The sequence below is a fragment of the Pelophylax lessonae genome (genome assembly GCF_965119305.1).
Source record: "Pelophylax lessonae genome assembly, chromosome: 11".
Taxonomy (NCBI): Eukaryota; Metazoa; Chordata; class Amphibia; order Anura; family Ranidae; genus Pelophylax; species Pelophylax lessonae.
In genome coordinates this window covers 141,950,479-141,969,449 of record NC_138778.1, presented here as the reverse complement: position 1 = coordinate 141,969,449, position 18,971 = coordinate 141,950,479, and the positions used below count along the sequence as shown (strand labels likewise).

Sequence of the window (18,971 nt, the reverse complement as noted above, 5' to 3'; positions counted from 1 at the left end):
CAGCGGTTTAGACATTAATGGCTCTGTGTTGAGTTATTTTGAGGGGACAGCAAGTTAACACTGTTATACAAGCTTTACACTCAATACTTTACACTTTTGTCACATGAAAAAATATAATAACATATTTACAAAAATGTGGGTGGTGTACTCAATTTTGTGAGATAATGTATATTCCTATTTCCTTCCACCAAGATCCAATGGTGAACAAGAAATCCCCAAAACTTCCCAAAGCCTTAAAAGGATTCCCACCTTCACTAGCTATAGCTCTGGCTCTGCCTTGCAGGGAAGTAACCTTATTCATATGGGCCCAAACCTTGTCACTGGTATCTGCTATCCAGGTACAACAGTCTACTCCTATAAATTCACAGAAACCCCTCTTGGAAGCTAACAGATGATCGATTGCCATCTTTTCCTGCAGTACAACAGACTTAATTTGTTGATGTTCCTGAGTCATCTCTCTTACTGCTTCAACGGTCTCATCGAACATCTCATTCACAATGGACGAGAAATTGTTCAATCGCTTAAAAAGTCAATTCCCCCACCCAGGCCAAGCTGGGAACCATGCCCAGGCCTGGTCGTGGTTGGAGAACAGTTCCCTGCTAGCTCTCCCTGATGTCCTTGCCTTCCTTCGCACCAGCAGATCCTCACGTTTGGCTGCAATGTAGGATGCTGGTACAAGCTTCACTAAAGCACATGAACAATATAGGCTATGTGGGATTTTAAGTGAGACACCAGCAGGTAATGCCCAGCGTCTCCATCCTTGTATCAGAAAAACTGAAAGTTGAAAGGATTAAAAGAGGTGCATGGAAGCCAGCCAGCCCCCAGTCTGATGTACTCACCCTCCAGTCTGCCACCAACCAAGTAGACCTGTCTCACGATATAAATAAAGAAGAGGGGTTTAGTTGACACGCATTTGCAAACGCATGTGTAAGCTGCAAGGCCTCTACACGGCACCCTGTGTTACTTGCAGTTCTAACACTAACTATTTTGAGCGTCTCCACAATAGAAGCACATGGCTGCTAATGGATAGATGGGAGATAGGTGGGAGGGAGGAACCCCAAACCTCTCCCAACCCACTCCCATCTAAGACTGGTCTAATATATCATAGCTGGTGCCTCATTTAAAGTCCCACCATGCGACTTTCGTGCATTTTTGGTGGATGCAGTCTGATTTGTCCTCAGTTTTTTCATATACAGGGATGGAGACCAATAGCATGACCTGCTTGTGTCTCATTTAAAGTCCCAAATATTTTATGAAATTAGGAATGGAGGCGCTGTGCTTTACAGGCCAATGCCTCATAGAAAGTCCCACTTTGTGTTTTATACTGTATCCGCCAAGGGGATGGAGGTGTATGCTTTTCAGCTAGTCCTTTTCAGTTTTGTACCGTCACTACAACATAGCTATTAGAGCTATGATATATTAGACCAGTCATAGAAGGGAGCGGGTTGGGGGAGGTTTGGGCTGCCTCCCTCCCACCTGTCTCCCATCTATCCATTAGCAGCCATGTGCTTCCATTGTGGAGACACTCAAAATAGTCAGTGTTAGGACTGCAAGTAACACAGGGTGCCGTGTAGCTTACACATGCGTTTGCAAATGCGGGTCAACTAAACCACCGTTCTTTATTTATATCATGAGACAGGTCTACTTGGTTGGTGGCAGACTGGAGGGTGAGTACATCAGACTGGGGCCTGGCTGGCTTCCATGCATCTCTTTTAATCCTTTCAACTTTCAGTTTCACTAAAGCAGATGAACCTCTCGCATTAGGGGGATTTACCTTTTAAGCGGCAGAACCACATAAGAAATAATAAGGAACTGTCAGAACCATACAGGAAGAATTTCTCTGACGGTCACGGGTACTAAGTAGTAACATAATAGACTGGGGGATTGCTCCCTCAGGCTGAACATCACACCCTTCCTTCCAGCAGATATAATCTGGTCTATTTGTGTCATTAAAGAGACCAGGGGTTTCATTGGTAAGATTCAAAAAAAGGGGGGATATGTCGGACTTTAAATGAGGCAATGACTGGGTAGGGTCATATGCCTCCATCCCTGGTACAGATAAATGAGGAGGGAGGTTTGGGACTTTAAATGAAGCACACAGCTATAAAGTAATGTAAGAAATCAATGTATAAAATGTTTATTGGTACATATACACATATTGAGTCGTTGCAAAATACAATGAATAAAAAGTATTGCTCATTAATCGTACATAGTATATACAGTGCTTTGCGAAAGTATTCGACCCCCTTTAACTTTTCGACCTTTTGCCACATTTCAGGCTTCAAACATAAAGATATAAAACTGTAATTTTTTTGTGAAGAATCAAAAACAAGTGGGACACAATCATGAAGTGGAACGAAATTTATTGGATATTTCAAACTTTTTTAACAAATAAAAAACGGAAAAATTGGGCGTGCAAAATTATTCAGCCCCCTTAAGTTAATACTTTGTAGCGCCACCTTTAGCTGCGATTACAGCTGTAAGTCGCTTGGGGTATGTCTCTATCAGTTTTGCACATCGAGAGACTGAAACTTTTGCCCATTCCTCCTTGCAAAACAGCTCGAGCTCAGTGAGGTTGGATGGAGAGCGTTTGTTAACAGCAGTTTCCAGTTCTTTCCACAGATTCTCGATTGGATTCAGGTCTGGACTTTGACTTGGCCATTCTAACACCTGGATATGTTTATTTGTGAACCATTCCATTGTAGATTTTGCTTTATGTTTTGGATCATTGTCTTGTTGGAAGACAAATCTCTGTCCCAGTCTTAGGTCTTTTGCAGACTCCATTAGGTTTTCTTCCAGAATGGTCCTGTATTTGGCTCCATCCATCTTCCCATCGATTTTAACCATCTTCCCTGTCCCTGCTGAAGAAAAGCAGGCCCAAACCATGATGCTGCCACCACCATGTTTGACAGTGGGGATGGTGTGTTCAGGGTGATGAGCTGTGTTGCTTTTACGCCAAACATAACGTTTTGCATTGTTGCCAAAAAGTTTGATTTTAGTTTCATCTGACCAGAGCGCCTTCTTCCACATGTTTGGTGTGTCTCCCAGGTGGCCTGTGGCAAACTTTAAACGACACTTTTTATGGATATCTTTAAGAAATGGCTTTCTTCTTGCCAATCTTCCATAAAGGCCAGATTTGTGCAGTATATGACTGATTGTTGTCCTATGGACAGAGTCTCCCACCTCAGCTGTAGATCTCTGCAGTTCACCCAGAGTGATCATGGGCCTCTTGGCTGCATCTCTGATCAGTCTTCTCCTTGTATGAGCTGAAAGTTTAGAGGGACGGCCAGGTCTTCGTAGATTTGCAGTGGTCTAATACTCCTTCCATTTCAATATTATCGCTTGCACAGTGCTCCTTGGGATGTTTAAAGCTTGGGAAATCTTTTTGTATCCAAATCCGGCTTTAAACTTCTCCACAACAGTATCTCGGACCTGCCTGGTGTGTTCCTTGTTCTTCATGATGCTCTCTGCACTTTAAACGGACCTCTGAGACTATCACAGTGCAGGTGCATTTATACGGAGACTTGATTACACACAGGTGGATTCTATTTATCATCATTAGTCATTTAGGTCAACATTGGATCATTCAGAGATCCTCACTGAGCTTCTGGAGAGAGTTTGCTGCACTGAAAGTAAAGGGGCTGAATAATTTTGCACGCCCAATTTTTCAGTTTTTTATTTGTTAACAAAGTTTGAAATATCCAATAAATTTTGTTCCACTTCATGATTGTGTACCACTTTTTGATTCTTCACAAAAAATTACAGTTTTATATCTTTGTTTGAAGCCTGAAATGTGGCAAAAGGTCGCAAAGTTCAAGGGGGCTGAATACTTTCGCAAGGCACTGTATATATATATATATATATATACAGTATATATATATATATATATATATATATATGTACTATGTACAATTAATGAGCAATACTATTTATTCATTGTATTTTGCAACGACTCAATATGTGTATATGTACCAATAAACATTTTATACATTTATACATTTATAGCTGTGTGCTTCATTTAAAGTCCCAAACCTCCCTCCTCATTCATTGGTGAGATTGACTGTTATACCGTTCTCACAAGCAGTAGATACTAGAAATCTATTCCCTTTGCCAAAACTAAGGTTGAAGCACATCTGTGGACTACCTAGTTGTCCAAATACCCATACTGGATTAGAAAGCAAAGAGCAGGAGCCAGAGCTAACGTTAAAACTATAACTGATGTTACCCTCTAGGAATGTGTCATTAAGTTCTATAGACAAGTGTCTCCTGGTCGTCTTTGCAAGTTTCTCATATTTCTTCATACCAATAGGAACGTCGTATATAGCATGAACTGCTGCCATTGCTGGGGTGTAATGGCTCAGTGGGGATTTAGAGCAAACCCAGCAATTGATCCTGTTTGCCATCTTAGCTAGTTGGAGATGCATTTTAAACAATAGGTTGGGATGCTTTTCAGTGTTACCCTCTCTAAAATACACTAAGCTAAGAATATAAATAAAACCGATACTCCTCATTTTTTGATGTAATTGAGCAGCTTCCTGCAGTGGCTGGCATGCACCCAGTTGTCGCGTCCCTCAAGCTTTAAGGCAGTTGAACCTGGAATGGCCTGGTGTATCTCCGTTCTAGTCCTGTCCTTTGATGTTTCCTCCCAATGACCCAGTTACCTGGTTGAATGTACACCGGTTATTGTGTCACCTGTGCTGGACCTTTTGGAGCTCCCTTTGCAGGGACTGCACATACCCCTTCAGCTGAAAATGTAAAGATGACAGCTGCTGAGTAAAGTACAATCCAGTCTTTGGTTGACTCCCAAACAAAACCTCGTAGGGTGATAACCCATGGGGTTGTCTAGGGGCATTACGGATGGAGTAGTAAGCAATAGGGAGACATTCAGGTCATGGTTTTCCAGTATCAGCTTTAATTTATGAGATTCTGTTCTTAATGATCCCATTTATTCTACCGTACCGCTAATTTGGGGATGATAAGGGATATGTAATCCCTGGTTGATGTAAAAAAAACTTACATACCTCTGCAAAGATCTGACTGGTGAAATGGAGGCCACGACCCGACCCTATCGTTTCAGGTAGACCCCAGCCACTTACCATCCGGGGTGAAATATCTGGAACCATCGACAAAAAGTTTTAGTGTCTGGGATGGGAGTCTCCTTCACTGGACTGACAGCCGCTGATTCCCAATTTCCATCAAAGAAAGGTAGTCATGTTGTTCCTCAACGTGTTGTCCTACTAGGTTGGAAAATTGGTTATAGGTCGAGAGATTAGTATTGTTCATTTGTAAAGTTTTGAAAATTGTAATTTTTCACACCATTATCCCCCCCCCCCCCTCTTCCTCCTCAATAACAGGAAGAAGAAACGCTGGATTCAAAATGGTGCATGGTCTTAGAGTCAGGTTAGTAGGTGTTAGGAGAGCCACTTTGTACTTAGTCAATCTTGCAGAAGAAAAGTATTTGTGATGTTAATTCGTAAAAGGGTCCCAGTCTGGATGATATATTAGGGACCTAGTCTCTGCAGTAATTGACCGAGAATGGCTTTCAATTGCCGAGTGTTCCGAGGTCTCTTGATGTCTTTCAAGGTCTCTACTCTCTGGGTGGTTAGATGGGTACCCTGAGATGTGCAATGTACCCTTCTCTTCTAAAAAACAAAAACCAGACTGAATGCTGCTTTCATTCTTCTACTTCTTCCTTCTACCTTAATCAGGAAAAACAAGGAGCATGGAGTCTGTTTATTTAATTAAAGTGGTTTTTACGCCATTGTGGGTCCTTAGTAGAATCCCCTCTATTATACCCTGTTATATTGCTGTAGCACTACCCCCTTGGGGTTTGCTGGTTAATGGGTGTTTTTCAGCACTACTGTGACCCTGTAAACTGTCCAGCCCACCAGACAATCTAGGTTCAGACAATATGTATACACCTTTAAGAATTTACACTGACACAATACAAATGAGTTTTGACTTTTACTCAGTAAGTAAGCAAGTGAAATTATGTCAGTCAGCTGAATCCCTTCTTAAACCATCAGGGTTCAACCAGACTAATACAGAAAACAACGTTATAATATCAGGGAACATTATTGCAAATAACGTTCTATATCCTAGCAGTGTAATGAATATTTCCTAACACAATAAGATAGTGAGGCAATACTCAAGTTGGAAAAGAACTCTAGGCTAAGTTATACTGTCAATACCCCTTTTTAGCAATAGGCAATAAACTAGAACGTGTCCCCTTTAAGAACTACCATGCATCAGTGTCCCTCCCTTTAGCAAGGCCTTGCTATGTTCTTCAACGGCAGTTGGAGCTTATAGTTAATTTCCACTGTGTTTTAAAATAACAAGAGGATCAGATGTTATAATGTAATCCTAAGGGAGTTGATGTATGTTGCAATGTCTGCAGTCAGAGTAAAGATGAGATGTTATACTTACGGTCTGAGCCAAGCATAGGCACCCTCTCTCCACTTGGATGTCCATCTGTGAGGGCCCACTGGAACATGCGATGTGATTTCTCACGCTCCGGCATCTGGGAACAGGCCGCGCTCTGCCAACTCAGGATGTCTGACTGACCTCCACTCTCCCTCAGCGATACTGCGAAAGCATTCACATTACAGCGACCAGTATCCGCTCCGCTGAGGCTGAGTTCTGCAAGCGGGTCAGGCCTCGTGCACTAGGCCACAGGCTCCCACAATCCCAATCTTCCACTTTTTGCCAGAGGACGATTCCATTTGAAATCAGCATTAAAGGGGTACAGAAACAATTCTAACAGCAACGATAAACCTATATATTTATAATAGTAGTCCGATCCCGGCTACATCCTTCCCTCACTTGAAAGTCTTTGGTCCCCAAAGACAGATGAACTTTCCTCAAGGTAAACTTTTTGCATAACAATTCAAAAAGGAAATCAAAACAATGACTTCACTACTCAGAACCTCCAGTAGCTAGTAATAACTGACTAACAGATGAGTTTCTAGATAATAAACTATACAAGGTATCAGAAAAAGTTGAATCTTTCTCACAACAGGCTAATAATAAATTAGAGGTCCACCTAGTAGTGTCAGATTGTGGAACAGGGTCATCTTCTACCAAAGGCTCTGTAGAAGAGGCTAGTGCCTGGCTGCAACATTGAGTAGTTGCAATGAGTTCATCCGAGCTCTCCCCAAGGGTATTATATGTGAGTCTCTTAGATGGATGAATCTCCCTTCAAAGTCTGGAACACACATTCTCTGCAGACTCAGATTCATGTCCCTGGCTCCAAAAACTACACCCAGGCTGTGGTTCTTCCAAACTATCAGGTGTATAACTTCACTGTTGTTTAACGGTGGTAAAACCAAACTTTCTTCAACACTGGGTGGTCCAACATTATCCAGTGATGGTAAAGCGAGTGTTCAATGGGTTCTGACTTAAGCTCTACAATTCTTCTTTCAGGAGATGATGTAGGTCTCCTCACTTCCTCCAGCTGTCGCCCCTCTCTCATAGATGAGGGCGGCATCTAAATATCCTCCACTAAAGGTTGGAAAACTTTAAAGGTATCTTCCGATGAAGGGGCCCACAACCAATCAAGAGTAATTTCTTCCTCATCACTCTCCTCCTGCCTCTTTTCTGGGACACCCGCTGAGTCTTGGATCGCAAATTAGGAGGACGAGATACATCAAGACAAGGATCAGTGGGTACTCGAATAGCACCTGAGATGGGTAGAAGGTGATTCCGATGCCAAGTCTTTAATGGACCAGTCTTGCCCTCAGGACGAATCTTATACACTGTTAATCCAGGCAGCCTCTTGCACATGATGTAAGGTTAAGAGCGCCATCGGTCAGCCAACTTATGTTTTCCTGGCACTCCCAGATTTTGGAACAACACTTGATCTCCAGGCTGTAGATCTTCAACTCTCACCTTAAGATCAAAATTTTTATTATGTTGCTCCCTTGGGGCAGATGCTTCTAAAGCTTTCTCATAAGCTAATTTCAAGTTCTTTATTAGTCTATCCACATAGCCACGATAGGAAGCCTGAAGTCCACCGACAATCGAGCCTCTCTCCCAAACATCAATCAATAGGGGGAATATCCCGTAGAGTCATTCACAGTACTATTGTAGGCATGGACCACAGCTGCAATGTGATCACCCCAATGTTGTTTCTTTTCCATGTTCAAAAGAGTACGATTAAATTGTTCCGGCTATGGATCTCCCTAAGGATGATATGAAGTAGTTTTGAATTTCTGTATACTCAGCAATTCACAGAATCATCTTATTAACTTGCTCTCAAAGTCCCGGCCTTGATCCGAATGGATGCGCTGGGGTAAGCCGTAATGAATGAAAAACTTCTCCACCAGAGTCTTGGCAACTGTACTAGCTCGCTGATCTCGGGTGGGGAAAGCGTGAGCATACTTAGTAAAATGGTCTGTCACAACCAGGACATTACTACGCCCACCCAGGTCAGGTTCAAGACACAGGAAATCAATGCACACTAATTACATTGGTCCTTGACTCCTTAAATGGCCCATTGGGGCAGCTCTGCTAGTCAGTGTTTTTCTCTGAATACATTGGATGCATAAATGGCAATAGCTTTCAATTTCCATTCTCATGAAAGGCCAGTAAGGCCGATCCCTGACCAATTTAAAGGTTCTGTCTGGTCCTAGATGCTCATGATCATCGTGGAGGGCTGTCAATACAGTCAGTCAATGCTTTTCTGGTAAGAATAACTGTTGGACTCCTTCAGGCTCTTCGATGGGACACATCCGATACACAATTCTGTCCTCCAACTTCAAGTGGTCCCAATCCTTGAGAACCACTTTAGCACCTCGAACCGGACTGTTCAACAATATCTTGGAGTCTCCTGCAACCAATGCCTTCTTGACTTGGGCACACAGAGGATCTTCCCGCTGGTCCCTCCTCACATCTTCTTTTGTCAGATGTGGAAATTCCTGACTTCGTACTTGAGTCAAATCACAGTAGTAGCATGACACCCTAGCCGAAATAAACCCCCACAGATTAAGCTCCCGTGGCTCACCTATGGGGTACTTCACTCCCTGGCACACTGCTTGAACCCCTTCAGGAGTTAAATGTACCCATTCTCTGATACCCCCTTCGGGAACATAGGGTCTTCTAGATAAAACATCTGCATCCAAATTTACTTTTCCTGGCCGGTATTTCAGACTAAATTGAAACTCAGACAGGGCAACCAACCACTGGTGTCCAGTAGCATCCAACTTCGCAGTAGACACCAGATAAGTCAAGGGGTTATTATCCGTCTTCACCACAAAGGAAGCTCCACATAAGTTATCTCGCAGCTTGTCAACCACTGCCCACTTTAGGGCCAGGAACTCCAGTTTGTGTATTGGATAATTATTTTCAGAAAGTGTAAGGCTACGGCTCACATAAGCCACGGAACAAAGCTTCCCAGCAGTTTCTTGATATAACACACCACCAAGACTAGAGATCGACTGATTATCGGCAAAGCCAATATATCGAGGGCCGATATTGCCGATATATTTGTGACGTCATTGCTGCGTGCCCACGTTCTGCCTTCTAACAACGCCTCCCACGCCTGCACGGCCACTACGGGATTGTAGCATAACGTGGAAGGAGGAGAATTGTAGGGTGACGTGGAAGGTGGAAGATTGCAGGGTGATGTGGAAGGTGGAGGATTGTAGGGTGACGTGGAAGGTGGAGGATTGTAGGATGACGTGGAAAGTGGAGGATTGTAGGATGACGTGGAAGGTGGAGAATTGTAGGATGACGTGGAAGACGGAGGATTGTAGGGTGATGTGGAAGGTGGAGGATTGTAGGGTGACGTAGAAGGTGGAGGATTGTAGGGTGATGTGGAAGGTGGAGGATTGTAGGGTGGCATGGAAGGTGGAGGATTGTAGGGTGACATGGAAGGTGGAGGATTGTAGGGTGACATAGAAGGTGGAGGAATGTAGGGTGACATGGAAGGTGGAGGATTGTAGGGTGACGTAGAAGGTGGAGGATTGCAGGGTGACGTGGAAGGTGGAGGATTGTAGGGTGATGTGGAAGGTGGAGGATTGTAGGGTGACGTGGAAGGTGGAGGATTGTAGGGTGACGTAGAAGGTGGAGGATTGTAGGGGGATGTGGAAGGTGGAGGATTGTAGGGTGACGTGGAAGGTGGAGGATTGTAGGATGACGTGGAAGGAAGAGAACTGTAGGATGATGTGGAAGGTGGAGGATTGTAGAATGACGTGGAAGACGGAGGATTGTAGGGTGACATGGAAGGTGGAGGATTGTAGGGTGACGTAGAAGGTGGAGGATTGAAGGGTGACGTAGAAGGTGGAGGATTGTAGGGGGATGTGGAAGGTGGAGGATTGTAGGGTGACGTGGAAGGTGGAGGATTGAAGGGTGACGTAGAAGGTGGAGGATTGTAGGGGGATGTGGAAGGTGGAGGATTGTAGGGTGACGTGGAAGGTGGAGGATTGTAGGGTGATGTAGAAGGTGGAGGATTGTAGGGTGATGTGGAAGATGGAGGATTGTAGGGTGACGTGGAAGGTGGAGGATTGTAGGGTGACGTGGAAGGTGGAGGATTGTAGGGTGACGTAGAAGGTTTAGGATTGTAGGGGGATGTGGAAGGTGGAGGATTGTAAGATAACATGGAAGGTGGAGGATTATAGGGTGACGTGGAAGGTGGAGGATTGTAGGGTGACATGGAAGGTGGAGGATTGTAGGGTGACGTGGAAGGTGGAGGATTGTAGGATGACGTGGAAGGAGGAGAATTGTAGGATGATGTGGAAGGTGGAGGATTGTAGAATGACATGGAAGATGGAGGATTGTAGGGTGATGTGGAAGGTGGAGGATTGTAGGGTGACATGGAAGGTGGAGGATTGTAGGGTGACGTAGAAGGTGGAGGATTGTAGGGTGATGTTGAAGGTGGAGGATTGTAGGGTGACGTGGAAGGTGGAGGATTGTAGGGTGACGTAGAAGGTGGAGGATTGTAGGGGGATGTGGAACGTGGAGGATTGTAGGGTGACGTAGAAGGTGGAGGATTTTAGGGTGACATGGAAGGTGGAGGATTGTAGGGTGACGTAGAAGGTGGAGGATTGTAGATTGATGTGGAAGGTGGAGGATTGTAGGGTGACATGGAAGGTGGAGGATTGTAGGGTAACGTAGAAGGTGGAGGATTTTAGGGTGACATGGAAGGTGGAGGATTGTAGGGTGATGTGGAAGGTGGAGGATTGTAGGGTGATGTGGAAGGTGGAGAATTGTAGGGTGACATGGAAGGTGGAGGATTATAGGGTGACGTAGAAGGTGGAGGATTGTAGGGGGATGTGGAAGGTGGAGGATTGTAAGATAACATGGAAGGTGGAGGATTGTAGGGTGACATGGAAGGTGGAGGATTGTAGGGTGACGTGGAAGGTGGAGGATTGTAGGATGACGTGGAAGAAGGAGAATTGTAGGATGATGTGGAAGGTGGAGGATTGTAGAATGACGTAGAAGACGGAGCATTGTAGGGTGATGTGGAAGGTGGAGGATTGTAGGGTGACATGGAAGGTGGAGGATTGTAGGGTGACGTAGAAGGTGGAGGATTGTAGGGTGATGTTGAAGGTGGAGGATTTAGGGTGACGTGGAAGGTGGAGGATTGTAGGGTGACGTAGAAGGTGGAGGATTGTAGGGGGATGTGGAAGGTGGAGGATTGTAGGGTGACGTAGAAGGTGGAGGATTGTAGGGTGACATGGAAGGTGGAGGATTGTAGGGTGACATGGAAGGTGGAGGATTGTAGGGTAACGTAGAAGGTGGAGGATTTTAGGGTGACATGGAAGGTGGAGGATTGTAGGGTGACGTAGAAGGTGGAGGATTGTAGGGTGACATAGAAGGTGGAGGATTGTAGGGTGATGTAGAAGGTGGAGGATTGTAGGGTGACATGGAAGGTGGAGGATTGTAGGGTGACGTAGAAGGTGGAGGATTGTAGGGTGACGTAGAAGGTGGAGGATTGTAGGGTGACGTAGAAGGTGGAGGATTGTAGGGGGATGTGGAAGGTGGAGGATTGTAGGGTGACGTAGAAGGTGGAGGATTGTAGGGTGACATGGAAGGTGGAGGATTGTAGGGTGACATGGAAGGTGGAGGATTGTAGGGTAACGTAGAAGGTGGAGGATTTTAGGGTGACATGGAAGGTGGAGGATTGTAGGGTGACGTAGAAGGTGGAGGATTGTAGGGTGATGTAGAAGGTGGAGGATTGTAGGGTGACATGGAAGGTGGAGGATTGTAGGGTGACGTAGAAGGTGGAGGATTGTAGGGTGACGTAGAAGGTGGAGGATTGTAGGGTGATGTAGAAGGTGGAGGATTGTAGGGTGACATGGAAGGTGGAGGATTGTAGGGTGACGTAGAAGGTGGAGGATTGTAGGGTGACATAGAAGGTGGAGGATTGTAGGGTGACATGGAAGGTGGAGGATTGTAGGGTGAGGTAGAAGGTGGTGGATTGTAGGGTGACGTAGAAGGTGGAGGATTGTAGGGTGACATGGAAAGGGGAGGACTGTAGGGTGACGTAGAAGGTCGAGGATTGTAGGGTGACGTAGAAGGAGGAGGATTGTAGGGTGACATAGAAGGTATAGGATTGTAGGGTGATGTGGACGGTGGAGGATTGTAGGGTGACGTAGAAGGTGGAGGATTGTAGGGTGACATAGAAGGTATAGGATTGTAGGGTGACATGGAAGGTGGAGGATTGTAGAGTGACGTAGAAGGTGGAGGATTGTAGGGTGACGTAGAAGGTGGAGGATTGTAGGGTGATGTAGAAGGTGGAGGATTGTAGGGTGACATGGAAGGTGGAGGATTGTAGGGTGACGTAGAAGGTGGTAGATTGTAGGGTGACGTAGAAGATGGAGGATTGTAGGGTGACATGGGAAGGGGAGGATTGTAGGGTGACGTAGAAGGTGGAGGATTGTAGGGGGACGTAGAAGGTGGAGGATTGTAGGGTGACATGGAAGGAGGAGGATTGTAGGGTGACGTAGAAGGTGGTGGATTGTAGGGTGACGTAGAAGGCGGAGGATTGTAGGGTGACGTAGAAGGTGGAGGATTGTAGGGTGACATGGAAAGGGGAGGATTGTAGGGTGACGTAGAAGGTGGAGAATTGTAGGGTGACGTAGAAGGTGGAGGATTGTAGGGTGATGTAGAAGGTGGAGGACTGTAGGGTGACGTAGAAGGTGGAGGATTGTAGGGTGACGTAGAAGGTGGAGGATTGTAGGGTGACGTGGAAGGTGGAGGATTGTAGAGTGATGTGGAAGGTGGAGGATTGTAGGGTGACGTAGAAGGTGGAGGATTGTAGGGTGATGTGGACGGTGGAGGATTGTAGGGTGATGTGGATGGTGGAGGATTGTGGAGTGATGTAGAAGGTGGAGAATTGTAGGGTGATGTAGAAGGTGGAGGACTGTAGGGTGACGTAGAAGGTGGCGGATTGTAGGGTGACATGGAAGGTGGAGGATTGTAGGGTGATGTAGAAGGTGGAGGATTGTAGGGTGATGTAGAAGGTGCAGGATTGTAGGGTGACGTAGAAGGTGGAGGATTGTAGGGTGACGTAGAAGGTGGAGGATTGTAGGGTGACATAGAAGGTGGTGAATTGTAGGGTGACGTAGAAGGTGGAGGATTGTAGGGTGACATGGAAAGGGGAGGATTGTAGGGTGACGTAGTAGGTGGAGGATTGTAGGGTGACGCAGAAGGTGGAGGATTGTAGGGTGACGTAGAAGGTTGTGGATTGTAGGGTGACATAGAAGGTGGAGGATTGTAGGGTGACGTAGAAGGTGGAGGATTGTAGGGTGACGTAGAAGGTGGTGGATTGTAGGGTGACATGGAAGGTGGAGGATTGTAGGGTGACATGGAAGGTGGAGGATTGTAGGGTGACGTAGAAGGTGGAGGATTGTAGGGTGACGTAGAAGGTGGAGGATTGTAGGGTGACGTAGAAGGTGGAGGATTGTAGGGTGACGTAGAAGGTGGAGTATTGTAGGGTGACATGGAAGGTGGAGGATTGTAGGGTGACATAGAAGGTGGAGGATTGTAGGGTGACATGGAAGGTAAGGGTTGTAGGGTGACGTAAAAGGTGGAGGACTGTAGGGTGACGTAGAAGGTGGAGGACTGTAGGGTGACGTAGAAGGTGGAGGACTGTAGGGTGACGTAGAAGGTGGAGGATTGTAGGGTGACATGGAAGTTGGAGGATTGTAGGGTGACGTAGAAGGTGGAGGATTGCAATGGTTGGACATTATCACACGTTGTAGTCAGTGGCGGCCGGTCTATTGAGGGTGCAGGGGCGCCACCCCCCCATCCATGCGTCTGGCCCCCTAATCTGCATGCAGGGGCACCGGACGCATTGGAGCTCAATGTTTTTCTTTTTTTTTAAATCACCTGATTAGAGCCAGTGGCTCTAATAGGGTGATGCAAAGGGTGGAGTCGGGGCGCACTGCTCTGCCCATTGTGTGACAATAGCGAATGAAAATTCGCTATTGCCACACCGATCCTCCTCCTGGCCATTCAAGAAGCGCGTCCGATACGCGCTTCCTGATTGGTCGCAAGGCAAACCCCCGACGCCGGGACACTAATGAGGAGCCGCCCGCCGCCGCTGCTGCTCCAGGTAAGTAAGGGGACACGCACGCTGATCTCTGCATTGGGGGCATGTATGCTGGTCACTGCATTGGGGGCATGTACGCTGGTCACTGCATTGAAGGGGGCATCTATGCTGGTCACTGCATTGAAGGGGGCATCTATTCTGGTCACTGCATTGAAAGGAGGCATGTATGCTGGTAACTGCATTGAAAGGGGGCATGTATGCTGGTCACTGCATTGAAGGGGGCACGCACACTGATCTCTGTATTGGGGGAATGTACACTGGTCACTGCATTGAAAGGGGGCATGTACGCTGGTCACTGCATTGAAGGGGGCATGCACGCTGATCTCTGCATTGGGATCATGTATGCTGGTCACTGCATTGGGGGCATGTACGCTGGTCACTGCGTTGGGGGCATGTACGCTTGTAACTGCATTGAAAGGGGGCATGTATGCTTGTCACTGCATTGAAAGGGGGCATGTACGCTGGTCACTGCATTGAAAGGGGGCATGCTAGTCACTGTGCATTGAAAGGGGGCACGCTGGTCACTGTGCTTTGAAAGGGGGCATGTATGCTGGTCACTGCATTGAAATGGGGCATGTACGCTGGTCACTGCATTGAAGAGGGCATGTACACTGGTCACTGCATTGAAGAGGGCATGTACACTGGTCACTGCATTGAAAGGGGGCATGTATGCTGGTCACTGCATTGAAAGGGGGCATGTACGCTGGTCACTGCATTGAAAGGGGGTACGCACGCTGATCTCTGCATTGAAAGGGGGCATGCTGGTCACTGTGCATTGAAAGGGGGCACGCTGGTCGCTCTGCATTGAAAGGGGGCACGCTGGTATCTCTGCATTGAAAGGGGGCACGCTGGTCACTGTGCATTGAAAGGGGGCACGCTGGTATCTCTGCATTGAAAGGGGGCACGCTGGTCACTGTGCATTGAAAGGGGGCACGCTGGTCACTGTGCATTGAAAGGGGGCACGCTGTTCACTGTGCATTGAAAGGGGGCACGCTGGTCTCTCTGCATTGAAAGGGGGCACGCTGGTCTCTCTGCATTGAAAGGGGGCACGCTGGTCTCTCTGCATTGAAAAGGGGCACGCTGGTCACTGTGCATTGAAAGGGGGCACGCTGGTCACTGTGCATTGAAAGGGGGCACGCTGGTCTCTCTGCATTGAAAGGGGGGCACGCTGGTCTCTCTGCATTGAAAGGGGGCACGCTGGTCACTGTGCATTGAAAGGGGGCACGCTGGTCACTCTGCATTGAAAGGGGGCATGCTGGTCACTGTGCATTGAAAGGGCCATGGAAGGTAAGGGTTGTAGGGTGACGTAAAAGGTGGAGGACTGTAGGGTGACGTAGAAGGTGGAGGACTGTAGGGTGACGTAGAAGGTGGAGGACTGTAGGGTGACGTAGAAGGTGGAGGACTGTAGGGTGACGTAGAAGGTGGAGGATTGTAGGGTGACATGGAAGTTGGAGGATTGTAGGTTGACGTAGAAGGTGGAGGATTGCAATGGTTGGACATTATCACACGTTGTAGTCAGTGGCGGCCGGTCTATTGAGGGTGCAGGGGCGTCGCCCCCCCATCCATGCGTCTGGCCCCCTAATCTGCATGCAGGGGCGCCGGACGCATGGAGCTCAATGTTTTTTTTTTTTTTAAATCACCTGATTAGAGCCAGTGGCTCTAATAGGGTGATGCAAAGGGTGGAGTCTGGGCGCACTGCTCTGCCCATTGTGTGACAATAGCGAATGAAAATTCGCTATTGCCACACCGATCCTCCTCCTGGCCATTCAAGAAGCGCGTCCGATACGCGCTTCCTGATTGGTCGCAAGGCAAACCCCCGACGCCGGGACATTTGAAAGGGGGCACGCTGGTCTCTGCATTGAAAGGGGGCACGCTGGTCTCTGCATTGAAAGGGGGCACGCTGGTCTCTCTGCATTGAAAAGGGGCACGCTGGTCACTGTGCATTGGAAGGGGGCACGCTGGTCACTGTGCATTGAAAGGGGGCACGCTGGTCACTCTGCATTGAAAGGGGGCACGCTGGTCTCTCTGCATTGAAAGGGGGCACGCTGGTCACTGTGCATTGAAAGGGGGCACGCTGGTCACTCTGCATTGAAAGGGGGCATGCTGGTCACTGTGCATTGAAAGGGGGCATGCTGGTCTCTCTGCATTGAAAGGGGGCACGCTGGTCTCTCTGCATTGAAAGGGGGCACGCTGGTCACTGTGCATTGAAAGGGGGCACGCTGGTCTCTCTGCATTGAAAGGGGGCACGCTGGTCTCTCTGCATTGAAAGGGGGCACGCTGGTCACTCTGCATTGAAAGGGGGCACACTGGTCACTCTGCATTGAAAGGGGGCACACTGGTCACTCTGCATTGAAAGGGGGCACGCTGGTCACTGTGCATTGAAAGGGGGCACGCTGGTAACTGTGCATTGAAAGGGGGCACGCTGGTCTCTCTGCATTGAAAGGTGGCCACGCTGGTCTCTCTGCATTGAAAGGGGGCACGCTGGTCTCTCTGCATTGAAAGGGGGCACGCTGGTCTCTCTGCATTGAAAGGGGGCACACTGGTCACTGTGCATTGAAAGGGGGCACGCTGGTCTCTCTGTATTGAAAGGGGGCACACTGGTCTCTCTGCATTGAAAGGGGGCACGCTGGTCTCTCTTCATTGAAAGGGGGCACGCTGGTCTCTCTGCATTGAAAGGGGGCACGCTGGTCTCTCTGCATTGAAAGGGGGCACACTGGTCACTGTGCATTGAAAGGGGGCACGCTGGTCTCTCTGTATTGAAAGGGGGCACACTGGTCTCTCTGCATTGAAAGGGGGCACGCTGGTCTCTCTTCATTGAAAGGGGGCATGCTGGTCTCTCTTCATTGAAAGGGGGCACGCTGGTCTCTCTTCATTGAAAGGGGGCACGCTGGTCTCTGTGCATTGAAAGGGGGCACGCTGGTCACTGTGCATTGAAAGGGGGCACGCTGGTCACTCTGCATTGAAAGGGGGCATGCTGGTCTCTCTGCATTGAAAGGGGGCACGCTGGTCACTCTGCATTGAAAGGGGGCATGCTGGACTCTCTGCATTGAAAGGGGGCATGCTGGTCTCTCTGCATTGAAAGGGGGCATGCTGGTCTCTCTGCATTGAAAGGGGGCACGCTGGTCTCTCTGCATTGAAAGGGGGCACGCTGGTCACTGTGCATTGAAAGGGGGCACGCTGGTCACTCTGCATTGAAAGGGGGCACGCTGGTCACTCTGCATTGAAAGGGGGCACGCTGGTCTCTCTTCATTGAAAGGGGGCACGCTGGTCACTGTGCATTGAAAGGGGGCACGCTGGTCACTGTGCATTGAAAGGGGGCACGCTGGTCACTGTGCATTGAAAGGGGGCACACTGGTCACTGTGCATTGAAAGGGGGCACGCTGGTCACTGTGCATTGAAAGGGGGCACACTATACCATATTTACTGAAGGCCCCTTTCACACTTTTGCGACCTCAAAGTCACGCAATTTTTTACAGTGTTTTTTGCCGCAAAGCAATGCCTATTACATTTTTCTGTTTGCGCCCCCCCAAAAAATTTGAGCACCAGCCGCCACTGGTTGTACTGACATGATTGTATTAGTAGTTGTGATTTAGGAGATCAGTGGAGGAATTCAGGAAGCCCCATACTTTGCACCCATTAGAATAGGAAGGCATGTAAAGTAATGCCCCTATAAGAAGGATGTCCGAGCACACGGCGATCTGTGTCCTGTGTATGAGCCCGGTCTATGGGGCCCCTCACCCTGCAGTCAGGGTTTATTTTTCTGCATGGCGGAGTGTTACGGGCGGGTCCTCCCAGCATTGTACACAGGTGAGCCAGGTGCGCGGAGGAATCAGGACCGAACTGCTCATCACACATTATTCATGAGCTGTGGGCGGGACTACAGACATTGAACGTCATCCAGCCATACTGGGCGTGGTCTTAGAGCTACAGACCCTCTTTTTTATTGGCTCCCCGGTATGAGGGTGTTATGAATATGTAATAAGCCGGCCCCTGGCTGAGAGAACCAGGAAGCGGCTGCGGCCCAGGCGCCTCCCGCGGGACACGGATCAGGGGAGACAGCGGACACGGGGCAGGTGAGGAGGTGTGCGGCTGGCTGTGTGGGTATGGGTGGCCCGGTGATGTGTAGGGACGGGGGTGCAGGGCAGTGATGGTAGGCTGCAGAGCGGTGAGTGCCCGCTGGGGGTCTGTGTACGGTGCTCCGGGGTGATAGGACAGGTGTGAGGTGGACGGAGCCGGGGTGTAATCCGGCCAACACGGCACACCGCTCTGCATTCAGACAACAGGTGTGTACCCGGGGCGGGGCCTAAGTTCACTCTCTGTATGAGAGAGATGGAGACTGACTGACTTCTATATACATTACCCTGTATACCACCACTACCACTCCTCTTATATACTACTACTACTACTACCACCACCA

General features: G+C 48.0%; 1 protein-coding gene across 1 annotated transcript in view; it reads left to right on the top strand.

Annotated features, from left to right (window-relative positions):
- The first annotated feature begins 18,487 nt into the window (after positions 1 to 18,487).
- Positions 18,488 to 18,971, top strand: part of LLGL2 (LLGL scribble cell polarity complex component 2) — a 174,961-nt gene continuing 174,477 nt past the window's right edge. The window contains exon 1 of the mRNA XM_082271729.1: positions 18,488 to 18,627. The gene's annotated coding sequence lies outside the window, so the exon portion shown is untranslated. The remainder of the gene's footprint in view (positions 18,628 to 18,971) is intronic.